This window comes from Hemiscyllium ocellatum, chromosome 46 (assembly GCF_020745735.1).
Source record: "Hemiscyllium ocellatum isolate sHemOce1 chromosome 46, sHemOce1.pat.X.cur, whole genome shotgun sequence".
Lineage (NCBI taxonomy): Eukaryota > Metazoa > Chordata > Chondrichthyes > Orectolobiformes > Hemiscylliidae > Hemiscyllium > Hemiscyllium ocellatum.
The window spans coordinates 22330163-22344403 of NC_083446.1; the positions used below are offsets into that span (position 1 = coordinate 22330163).

General features: G+C 52.1%; 1 non-coding gene across 1 annotated transcript; it reads right to left on the reverse strand.

Annotated features, from left to right (window-relative positions):
* Positions 1–2588: 2588 nt before the first annotated feature.
* Positions 2589–2670, reverse strand: trnas-uga (transfer RNA serine (anticodon UGA)). The gene has a single exon. It is a non-coding gene; the product is annotated as a tRNA-Ser (tRNA).
* Positions 2671–14241: the final 11571 nt, after the last annotated feature.

Sequence of the window (14241 nt, forward strand, 5' to 3'; positions counted from 1 at the left end):
ATCGCTGTCACCCTGACCCCCTCACACTTGCTCCATCAACGTCTCCCTCACCCCTTAAGTCAGTCAATCACTGTCACCCTGGCGCTCTCACTCTCACTCCATCTCCGTCACCCTGATTCGGTCACACCCTCCATCACCGTCACCCTGACACCCACACAGTCGCTCCATCATCGTCACCCTTACCAGCTCACACTCGCACCACCTCCACCATCCTGAACCCCTCACACTTTCTCCATCAGAGTCGCCCTGAACCACTCACACTCAATCCATCACCGTCACGCTGGATCCCACGCATTCAATCCACCACCGTCACGCTGACCCCCTTACACTCACTCAACCTCAGTCTACCTGACCAATGCCCTGCTTGCATTACAAAATTCGCAGAAGTACTGGCAGCAGGTCGATATGTAATGTGATTGATTATCACGTTCCCCCACGAGCCAGGTAGGACCCGAACCTACATTCTTCTGATCTGAAGTCAGACGCGTTATCCATTACGCCACTGGCCCAAACAACACGCCATGCGCCGGCAGTATGTCGATATGTAATGTGATTGATTATCACGGAATCAGAATTAAAAAGGTGAACAAGCAACGAAGATAATCGCCAACACAGCTTCACTTGGAAGCTTCCAATTTGTGAAGCAGTGCCTTTCCCTGTCAAAGGAGAACCATTTGTCCTCAGCTGCCTGCTTCAGGGTCGGCTCCTTCTCTGCTGGAAGTTTCCATCGTTTTATTCACAGTCACGACGCGATTTCATGATCCACTCCAGTGAAGAAGTGTCATGGTGTCGTCCAAGCAAACCCTGCAGAAACTCTGCGAGAGATCTCGGGTCATTTCGAGCTCAGGGTGTGGAATAAGACGAGATACGTGACAGCTTTTATTGACGCCGCCACTTCACTGCCAATTAGCGGCTCAAAACGAGCCGTTGTGAGCATCAGCTTGATTTGTACCTTCCTGCAGTGCATTTGCTAAACAACATCAGATAGATCCCATCCGGCGCAGGGATTTTTTCACACTCTATTTACACACTCTGCAGTATTTCTAATAACTCTTCCTTGTGAACCTCAATCTCTTCTAAGTCGATATGCAATTATCTCTATATCATCCTCGACAACATTTTCACTTTCTGCAGCATATACTGTCGAAAACTGTTTACTTAGTGCTTCCCCTATCTCCTCCGACTCCACACACAACTTCCCACTATTATCCTTGACTGTCCCAAAGCTAACTCTCGTCATTCTTTTATTCCTGACATACCTAAGGAAAGCCTTAGGTTAACCTGTGGAAAGTCTTAGGTTAAGCTGATCATATCGGCCAAAAACTTCTCATGTCTCCTCGTGGCTCTATTCAGCTCTCTTTTTGGGTCTTTTCTGACATCGTTGTAACCTTCGAGCGCTCCAACTGAGTTTTCACATTTTGTCCTAACAGAAGACTTCTTGTTCTTCTTGACCAGGGATTCCTTCTCCTTAGTAAACCACGGCTCAAGCATTTTATATCTTCCTCCCTGCCAGACAGGTACGTACTTATCTAGGACACACAGGAGCTTTTCCTTGAATAAGCTCCACATTTTTAATGTGCTCAGCCCCTGCAGTTTCCTACACCATTCTTCGCTTCCTAAATCCTACCTCATTGCATCGTAATAAGCTCCTCATTGCAAAGTGCTCACCTACTTCCAAATCTAAAACCTGGCCAGGCTCGTTACACAAAACTAAATCTAAAGTGGCTTCGTCCCTTGAAGGCCTGTCTACATATTGTGTCAGGAAGCCCTTCTGCACACCCTGGACAAAAAGTGACCCATCTATAGTAGACGTACTGCCGTGATCCCAGTCAATATTTGGATATTGCCTTGAGTGTTCCAGAGTTTTTCATTGTCCCAGTATCCAGATGAAGTTTGTATTCCTCACGTACGGGAGCGAGAATTCTTTCAATGTCTCAGATGAGTTCCTGTCCCGAGAACATCAGAGTCAATGTCCCGTCCTCTGCTCGGCCCGAGATTTCACACTTCTTCATTCTCCTCTGATTCCATTTCCCAAAGAGTTTCTCAAGATTTCCAAAGCTGGATTCTAGATTATATGGTTTGCTTCCTAAACATATTTCCAACTGCCAATTGACAATATTTTCACAGTATCTCTTCACATTTCTCTGGCTTGCACTATGTCCAGGCATGAGAAGTCCCGTTTGGTGGAGAGATTCCCGAGGCTGGTGAGTTTCACAATGGAACAAAGATGGTTAAGTGGCAATTTCCTGCAGTTGTTTGTAATGATGGGAGAGGGAGCGGTGGGGAATGAGCACTGTGACGTGCAGGAAGAAGTGTTGCCACTGATCAGAGTCAGTCAACAGATGACTGGGATGAAAGGAATCTAATGAAAAGCAGCACTTCCGCTCAGGACGTTCAATAACAACTGCAGAAACCCGATGTGACGATCAGTGTATCTGGAAAGAGAAGCAGAGATAACGTTTTCAATGTGGAACATTTCTAATGAAGGACTCGAGTTTCCCAAGTCTCATCAAATGACTGGTCTGGCTTTCAAAGTAGGTTTTCTGAACTTTGAGCGAAAATTGCTCCAATTGGAAGGCATTCATGAACGTAGTTAGCAAGATTCGAACCTGCGTGGGGAAACCCCAATGGATTTCAAATCCATCGCCGTAACCACTCGGCCATGACTACAGACGAGCCCGGCGAGCTCATTGAAACGGTCGCTGACGTGATGGGCTCAAGGCTTCCATCTCCTTTCATACCTTTGCTGTCATTTGGAAGGTGCTGGACACCAATGTAAAAGAACAAAAGCACAAAGTTCGGAAAAGATATTTGCAGCTAAACTTAGTCAAAATTATTTATTGAAAGGAAAATCACACTTGGCAGTTTGCTAGATATCTTTGTGAACATTACCAACAGAGCTTATCAAGGGAGCTATTGATCTGAGTGTTCTTGGACGTGAAACAATCAAAAGTTAGTGACATATTCTGCCGAACGAAATGGTCTTTCCTGATGGTTACAATGAAAGAGATGATTCCCAATAAAAGACAGACATTAAGTCGTATCTAGATATATTTCAATGTGATAAGATTCTCTTTCAGTCCCCAATTTCCCCAGAGATGGATGGGGTGAGTTAATTTTCTTCACTCTTCAGCTCCTCAGCATGGAGGAACAGACATGAAACCGCTAGAGATGGAGTTGTTGAGTTGGGAACCAGCGACACTGAAGAAACTAGGTAAAAGTGAGGACTGCAGATGCTGGAAACCAGATTTTAGATCAGAGTGATGCTGGAAAAGCACAGTCGGTAAGGCAGCATCCGAGGAGCAGCAAAGTCGACGTTTCTGTTGCCAGGCTTGATGTGTTCCGCAAACTATTTTCGTTTTTGGCTCAGATTTCCAGCAACTGCAGCTGTTTGTTTTATGTTAACCTTCATAATGTTTTGGACAAAACCAATGACCTGTTTGCATCGGAAAATCCGCAGAAGTACTGGTACACCAATATGTTTGCTCAACAAGACAACCGTTCCGTGAGCGGGAATAGGATCCGGGCCACGGTGCTTAGAGTAACGAAACCTCACAAGTAAATAACAAGACAAGGCGATAGGTACTATCGTATTTGGTCGAAATAAAAGCCCTTTTCTGAACATTTTCGTTGCAAATTATTTTCAACTTGTCATCGAAGATTTACAAAGTGGGAAAAGGCCATTCTGCCCATTGTGCATTGCGGCTAAACAGAGAGCCATCTATTCGAGTCGCAGTTTCCAACTTTGGCTCAAAGTCTTGTGTGTTCTAACGTTTCCAGGGTAAATGTCAATGAGGTTATCCTGTGTTCTTAAATGGCACAATAATGGGGCAGAAGTATGACATTTTCACAACGAATTGTAACTCTTTTGAGGAGCTCATGCTCATTTCCACCCACAGAGGGAGACAGCCGAGACTGACAGAATTGTCCGTTGTGGTGAGCTGAAATTTGAAATGGACAATAGATCAGACACAAGTTCTAAATGCAGAAGCGCCATCCCGACAAGGACGTCATTGGGGAGCGTCAACACGGACCACGGTTAAAGTGAGACTTTCCCCCACGAGTCAGGTAGATCTCGAACCTACAATCTACTGAACCTACAATCCCTGAACCCCTCACACTCACTCAATCACTGTCACCCTGACCCTCTCACACTCACTCAATCTCCACCACCCTGACCCCCTCACACTCACTCCATTACTCTCACTCTGATCCCCTCACACTCATTCCATTACCCTGAACCCTTCCCACTCACGAAATCACCGTCATCCTGAACCCATCACACTCACTTCATCACCATCACCCTGAACCCCTCACATTCACTCCATTACCGCCACCCTGAAACACGCACACTCACTCCACCTCTGTCTCCCTGAACACTTCAAACTCACTCCATTTCCATCACCCTGATACCCTCACAATCACTCCATCACCTTCACCCTGGCCCACTCACACTCACTCCATCTCCGTCACCCTGACGCCCTCACACCCACTCAATTACCGTAACCCTGATCCCCTCACACTCACTCCACCTCTGTCAGCCTGACCCCCTCACACTCGCTCCATCACTGTCTCCCTGACTCACTCCATCACCGTCATTCTGAACCCCTCACACTCACTCCATCACTGTCTCCCTGACCCCTTCACACTCGCTCCAACTCCGTCACTCTGAACGCCTCACACACTCCATCTCCATCACACTGACAACCTCACATTCGCTCCATCACCGTCACCTTTAACCTCTCACACTCACTCCATCACCAACACCCTGAACCCCTCACACTCACTGCATTACCATCTCCCTGAACCCGTCACACTCACTCCACCTCTGTCGACCTGAATCCCTCAAACTCACTCCATCTCCGTCATCCTCACCCTCTCACACTCAGACCACAAACCACGCCCTGACCCCCTCACACTCACACCATCTCTGTCACCATCACTCCCCACAGTTGCTCCATCAACATCTCCCTTACCCGCTCACACCCACTCCATCACTGTTATCCTGACTCCCTCACACTCACACCATCACGCATCACCCTGACCCTCTCACACTCAATCCATCAGCGTCACGCTGACACCCTCACACTCGTTCCGACACCGTCACACTGAACCCATCACACGCACTTGATATCCGTCATCCTGACCACCTCACACTCGCTCCACCTCTTTCACCCTGATCCCCTCCCACTCACTCCATCACCATCACTCTGAACCCCTCACACTCACTTGATCTCCGTCATCCTGACAACCTCACACTTGCTCCATCACATCACACTGAACCTCTCTCAATCATTCCATCACCATCATCCTGATCCCCTCACACTCACTCCATCACTGTCACCCTGACCCTCTCACACTCACTCCATCTCACCACCCTGACCCCCTCACACTCACTCCATCACAATCACCCAGACCGCTCACACTCGCTCCACTTCCATCACCCTGACACACTCTCACTCGCTTCACCTCCATCACCCTGAACCACTCACACTCACTCCATCACTGTCACCCTGACCCCCTCACACTAGCTCCATCACCGTCACGCTGATCCCCTCATATTTGCTCCACCACCTTCTCCCTCACCCTCTTGTACTCACTCCGTCACAGTCTCCCTGACCCACTCTCACTCATTCCATAACCGTCATACTGACTCCCTCACACTCACTCAGTCACCATCACCCTAACCTGCTCAAACCCTCTCCATCACCATCACGCTGACCCCACACACTCACTCCATCACAGTCACTCCAACCCTCTAACACTCACTCCATCACCGTCACCCTGAATCTGTCACATCCGCCGTCACCGTCACCCTGACCACCCTTACACTCACTCCATCACTTTCAACCTGACCCCTTCACATTCATTCCATCACCATCACCCTGACTCCCTCACACTAACTCTATCAACATCACGCTGATCCCCTCACACTCACTCCATCACTGTCACCCTGATCCCCTCACACTCACTCCATCACCGTCAAGCTGACCCCCTCACACTTGTTCCATCACCTTCTCTCTGACCCTCTCGCACTCACTCCATCACTGTCACCCTGATCCCATGCACTCACTTAACCACAGTTTCAATGACCCACTCTCCCTAAATCCATGACCATCGTCCTGACCCCCTCACACTCACTCCATCACTGTCACCCTGAACCCATCACACTCACTCCATCACCGTCACCCTGAGCACCTCACACTCACTACATCACTGTCACCCTGAACCCCTCACACTCACTCGACCTCCTTCACCCTGACCCCCTCACACTCACTCCATCAACCTCGCCCTTTACCCCTCACACTCACTCCATCACCATCACCCTGACCCCCTCACACTCACTCAATCACAGCCTCCCTGACCCCCCTCACAATCAATCCATCACCGTCAAGCTGACCCCCTCACACTTGTTCCATCACCTTCTCTCTGACCCTCTCGCACTCACTCTATCACTGTCACTCTGATCCCTTCACTCACTTAACCACAGTTTCAATGACCCACTCTCCCTAACTCCATGACCATCGTCCTGACTCCCTCACACTCATTCCATCGCCATCTCAACAAATCCCTCACATTCACTTAATCTCTGACACCCTGACGCCCTCACACTCACTCCATCACCGTCATCCTGAACCCCTCACACTCACTCCATCACTGTCACCCTGAACCCATCACACTCACTCCATCACCGTCACCCTGAGCACCTCACACTCACTCAATCACAGTCTCCCTGACCATCTCTCACTCACTCCATCACCCTCACCCTGACCCCCTAACACTCACTCCATCACTGTCACCCTGGCCCCCTCACACTCACTCAATCACAGTCTCCCTGACCATCTCTCACTCACTCCACGACCCTCATCCTGACCCCCTAACACTCACTCCATCACTGTCACCCTGACCCCCCTCACAATCACTCCATCACCGTCAAGCTGACCCCCTCACACTTGTTCCATCACCTTCTCTCTGACCCTCTCGCACTCACTCCATCACTGTCACCCTGACCCCCTCACACTCACTCCATCACTTTCAACCTGACCCCTTCACATTCATTTCATCACCATCACCCTGACTCCCTCACACTCACTCTATCACCATCACGCTGACCCCCACACACTCACTCCATCACCGTCACCCTGATCCCCTCACACTCACTCCATCACCGTCAAGCTGACCCCCTCATACTTGTTCCATCACCTTCTCTCTGACCCTCTCGCACTCACTACATCACTGTCACCCTGAACCCCTCACACTCACTCGACCTCCTTCACCCTGACCCCCACACACTCACTCCATCAACCTCGCCCTTTACCCCTCACACTCACTCCATCACCGTCAGCCTGATCCCCTCACACTCACTCAATCACAGTATCCCTGACCCCCCTCACAATCACTCCATCACCGTCAAGCTGACCCCCTCACACTTGTTCCATCACCTTCTCTCTGACCCTCTCGCACTCACTCCATCACTGTCACCCTGATCCCTTCACTCACTTAACCACAGTTTCAATGACCCACTCTCCCTAACTCCATGACCATCGTCCTGACTCCCTCACACTCACTCCATCACCGTCATCCTGAACCCCTCACACTCATTCCATCGCCATCTCAATAAACCCTTCACATTCACTTAATCTCAGACACCCTGACGCCCTCACACTCACTCCATCACCGTCATCCTGACCCCCTCACACTCACTCCATCACTGTCACCCTGAACCCCTCACACTTACTCCACCTCCTTCACCCTGACCCCCACACACTCACTCCATCAACCTCGCCCTTTACCCCTCACACTCACTCCATCACCATCACCCTGACCCCCTCACACTCACTCAATCACAGCCTCCCTGACCCCCCTCACAATCACTCCATCACTATCAAGCTGACCCCCTCACACTTGTTCCATCACCTTCTCTCTGACCCTCTCGCACTCACTCTATCACTGTCACTCTGATCCCTTCACTCACTTAACCACAGTTTCAATGACCCACTCTCCCTAACTCCATGACCATCGTCCTGACTCCCTCACACTCACTCCATCACCGTCATCCTGAACCCCTCACACTCATTCTATCGCCATCTCAATAAACCCCTCACATTCACTTAATCTCTGACACCCTGACGCCCTCACACTCACTCCATCACCGTCATCCTGACCCCCTCACACTCACTCCATCACTGTCACCCTGAACCCATCACACTCACTCCATCACCATCACCCTGAGCACCTCACACTCACTCAATCACAGTCTCCCTGACCATCTCTCACTCACTCCACGACCCTCATCCTGACCCCCTAACACTCACTCCATCACTGTCGCCCTGACCCCCCCACAATCACTCCATCACCGTCAAGCTGACCCCCTCACACTTGTTCCATCACCTTCTCTCTGACCCTCTCGCACTCACTCCATCACTGTCACCCTGACCCCCTCACACTCACTCCATCACTTTCAACCTGACCCCTTCACATTCATTTCATCACCATCACCCTGACTCCCTCACACTAACTCTATCACCATCACGCTGCCCCCCACACACTCACTCCATCACCGTCACCCTGATCCCCTCACACTCACTCCATCACCGTCAAGCTGACCCCCTCATACTTGTTCCATCACCTTCTCTCTGACACTCTCGCACTCACTCCATCACTGTCACCCTGATCCCATGCACTCACTTAACCACAGTTTCAATGACCCACTCTCCCTAACTCCATGACCATCGTAATGACGCCCTCACACTCACTCCATCACCGTCATCCTGACCCCCTCACACTCACTCCATCACTCTCACCCTGAACCCCCTCACAATCACTCCATCACCGTCACCCTGAGCACCTCACACTCACTACATCACTGTCACCCTGAACCCCTCACACTCACTCGACCTCCTTCACCCTGACACCCACACACTCACGCCATCATCCTCGCCCTTAACCCCTCACACTCACTCCATCACCATCACCCTGACCCCCTCACACTCACTCAATCACAGCCTCCCTGACCCCCCTCACAATCAATCCATCACCGTCAAGCTGACCCCCTCACACTTGTTCCATCACCTTCTCTCTGACCCTCTCGCACTCACTCCATCACTGTCACCCTGATCTCTTCACTCACTTAACCACAGTTTCAATGACCCACTCTCCCTAACTCCATCACCGTCATCCTGACCCCCTCACACTCACTCCATCACTGTCACCCTGAACCCATCACACTCACTCCATCAACGTCACCCTGAGCACCTCACACTCACTACATCACTGTCACCCTGAACCCCTCACACTCACTCCACCTCCTTCACCCTGACCCCCTCACACTCACGCCATCATCCTCGCCCTTAACCCCTCACACTCACTCCATCACCGTCACCCTGACCCCCTCACACTCACTCAATTACAGTCTCCCTGACCATCTCTCACTCACTCCATCACCCCATCCTGACCCCCTCACACTAGCTCCATCACCGTCACCCTCACTCCCTCACACGTACTCCATCACCATCAACCTGAGCCCCTCACACTCACTCCATCACCGTTACCCTGACCCCCTCACTCTCACTCAATCACAGTCTCCCTGACCCTCTCTCACTCACTCCATCACACTCATCCTGACCCCCTCACACTCACTCCATCACCATCACCCTGAGCCCCTTACACTCACTCCATCACCGTCACCTTGACCCCCTCACACTCACTCCATCACAGTCTCCCTGAACCACTCTCACTCACTCCATCAGCCTCATCCTGACCCCCTCACACTCGCTCCATCACCGTCATCCTGAACCCCTCGCACTCCTCCATCACTGTCTCCCTGACACCCTCTCTCTTGCTCCACCTCTTTCACCCTGACGCCCTCACAATCACTCCAACACCAACGCCCTAACACTTTTACTCTCACTCCATCACCGTCACCCTGACCCCCTCACACTCACTCCATCACTGTCACCATGACCCGCTACTCACTCCACCTCCGTCACCCTGAAACACGCACACTCACTCCATCACTGTCACGCTGAACCCATCACACTCACTCCATCACCGTCACCCTGAGCACCTCACACTCACTACATCACTGTCACCCTGAACCCCTCAGACTCACTCCACCTCCTTCACCCTGACCCCCTCACACTCACTCCATCAACCTCGCCTTTAACCCCTCACACTCACTCCATCACCGTCACCCTAACCCCCTCACACTCACTCAATCACAGTCTCCCTGACCATCTCTCACTCACTCCATCACCCTCATCCTGACCCCCTCACACTCACTCCATCACTGTCACCCTGACCCCCCTCACAATCACTCCATCACCGTCAAGCTGACCCCCTCACACTTGTTCCATCACCTTCTCTCTGACCCTCTCGCACTCACTCCATCACTGTCACCCTGATGTCATGCACTCACTTAACCACAGTTTCATTGACCCACTCTCCCTAACTCCATGACCATCGTCCTGACTCCCTCACACTCACTCCATCACTGTCACCCTGACCCCCCTCACAATCACTCCATCACCGTCAAGCTGACCCCCTCACACTTGTTCCATCACCTTCTCTCTGACCCTCTCGCACTCACTCCATCACTGTCACCCTGATCCCTTCACTCACTTAACCACAGTTTCAATGACCCACTCTCCCTAACTCCATGACCACCGTCCTGACTCCCTCACACTCACTCCATCACCGTCATCCTGAACCCCTCACACTCATTCCATCGCCATCTCAATAAACCCCTCACATTCACTTAATCTCTGACACCCTGACGCCCTCACACTCACTCCATCACTGTCACCCTGAACCCATCACACTCACTCCATCACCGTCACCCTGAGCACCTCACACTCACTACATCACTGTCACCCTGAACCCCTCACACTCACTCCATCTCCTTCACCCTGACCCCCTCACACTCACGCCATCATCCTCGCCCTTAACCCCTCACACTCACTCCATCACCGTCACCCTGACCCCCTCACACTCACTCAATTACAGTCTCCCTGACCATATCTCACTCACTCCATCACCCCATCCTGACCCCCTCACACTAACTCCATCACCGTCACCCTCACTCCCTCACACTCACTCCATCACCATCACCCTGAGCCCCTTACACTCACTCCATCACCGTCATCCTGAACCCCTCGCACTCGCTCCATCACCGTCATCCTGAACCCCTCGCACTCCTCCATCACTGTCTCCCTGACACCCTCTCTCTCGCTCCACCTCTTTCACCCTGACGCCCTCACAATCACTCCAACGCCAACGCCCTAACACATTTACTCTCACTCCATCACCGTCACCCTGACCCTGTAACAATCACTCCATCACCGTCACCCTGACCCCCTCACACTCACTCCATCACTGTCACCATGACCCGCTACTCACTCCACCTCCGTCACCCTGAAACACGCACACTCACTCCATCACCGTCACACTGAACAGATCACATTCACTCCATCGCCGTCACCCTGACCACCTCACACTGCCTCCATCACCGACACCCTGACCCCCTCAGACTCGCTCCACCTCAATCACCCCGATGCCCTCAAACCCTCTCCATCAATATCACCCTGACCCTTTCACACTCACTCCATCACTGTCTCCCAGACTCACTCTATCACCATCATCCTGAACCCCTCATACTCACTCCATCACTGTCTCACTGACCTCCTCATACTCGATCCATCACCTTCACTCTGAACCCCTCACACACTCCATCTCCACCACACTGACAACCTCACATTCGCTCCAACACGGTCACTCTGACTCCCTCACAGTCACTCCATCATCGTCACCCTGACCCCCTCACACTCACTCCATCACGGTCATCCTTACTCCCTCACGCACACTCCTTGACTGTCACCCTGACGCTCTCACACTCACTCCATCTTCCACAACCTAAACCCCTCACATTCACTCAATCTCCGTCACCCTGACCCCCTCGCACTCAATCCATCACCGTCACCCTGAACCCCTGACACTCACTCTGTCACCATCACCCTGACGCCCTCACACTCGCTCCATCACTGTCTCCCTGACCCCCTCACACTCGCTTCATCACCGCCACTCTGAACCCCTCACACACTCCATCTCCATCACACTGACAACCTCACACCCACTCCATCACCGTCACCCTGGCCCACTCACACACACTCCATCGCTGTCACTCTCGCCCCCTCATACTCGCTCCATCACCATCACGCTTATCCCATCACACTCACTCCATCACCGTCACACTGAGCCCCTCACATTCGCTCCATCACTATCACCCTGACCCCCACACCTCGCTCCATCATTGTCACCCTGAACCCCTCACACTCACTCCATCACCGTCACAAAGAACCCCTCACATTCACTCCATATCCGTCACCCTGACCCTCTCACACTCACTCCATCTCTGTCTCCCTGACTCACTCCATCACCGTCACCCTGACCCCCTCACATTCGCTCAATCACTATCACCCTGACCACCCTCACACTAGCTCCATCACCGTCATGCTGATCCCCTCACACTTGCTCCATCACCTTCTCTCTGACCTTCTCGCCCTCACCACATCAGTGACACCCTTACCCCCTCACACTCACTCAATCACAGTCTCTCTGACCCACTCTCTCTCATTCCATCACCCTCATCCTGACTCCCTCACACTCACTCCATCACTGTCACCCTGACCCCCTCACTCAATCAATCACTGTCACCCTGGCACTCACACACTCACTCCATCTCCGTCACCCTGACCCTCTCACATTCACTCGATCACAGTCTTCCTGACCCACTCTCACTCACTCCATCACCGTCACGCTGCATCCCTCGCATTCACTCAACAATCGTCACCCTGACCCCCTTACACTCACGCCATCACCATCACCCTGACACCCTCACACTCGCTCCATCACTGTCACCCAGACCCTATCACATTCACTCCATCACCGTCACCCTGACCGCCACACCCTCGCTACTTCACCGTCACACTGACTCCCACACACTCCATCACTGTTTCCCTGACCCCCTCACACTCGCTCCATCACCGTGACTCTGAACCCCACACACACTCCATCTCCATCACACCGACAAACTCACATCCACTGCATCACCGTCACCCTGGCACACGCACACTCACTCCATGGCCGTCACTCTGGCTCTCTCATACTCGCTCCATCACCGTCACCCTGACCCCATCACACTCACGCCATCACTGTCACACTGACGCCTTCACACTCGCTACATTACAGTCATCCTGACCCTTTGACATTCACTCCATCACCGTCACACTGACTCCCTCACACTCGCTCCATCACAGTCACCCTGACTCCATCACACTCACTCCATCACCGTCAACATGACTCCCTCGCACTCGCTCCATCACCATCACAATGAACCCCTCACATTCACTCCATCTCCATTACCCTGATCCTCTCACAATCACTCCATCAATGTCTCCCTGACTCAGTCATTTACCGAAATCCAGAACGCCTCAGACTCACTCCATCACTGTTTCCCTGACCCCCTCACACTCGCTCCATCACCGTCACTCTGAACCCCTCACACATTCCATCTCCATCATACTGACAACCTCACACTCACTCCATCACCGTCACCCTGACCCTTTCACATTCACTCCATCACCGTCACTCTGACCCCCACACACTCGCTCCATCATTGTCACCCTGAACCTCTCACACTCACTCCATCACCGTCATCCTGACTCCCTCACACTCGCTCCATCACCGTCACCCTGACTCCCTCAATCTCAGTCCATCACCGTCACCATCACTCCCTCACACTCGCTTCATCACCGTCACAATGAACACCTCACATTCACTCCATCTCCGTCACCCTGACCGTCTCACACTCACTCCATCACTGTCTCCGTGACTCACTCCTTCACCGTCATCCAGAACCCCTCACACTAACTCCATCATTGTCTCCCTGACCCCCTCACACTCGCTCCATTACGTTCACTCTGAACCCCTCACACACTCCGTCTCCATCACACTGACAACCTCACACTCACTCCATCACAGTCACCCTGACCCCCTCACACCCACTCCATCACCGTCATCCTGGCCCACTCACACTCACTCCATCGCCGTCGCTCTGGCCCACTCCCACTCAATCCATCGCCGTCACCCTAACCCCCTCACACTTGCTCCATCACCTTCTCTCTGACCTTCTCGCACTCACTCCATCAGTGTCACCCTGACCCCCTCACACTCACTCAATCACAG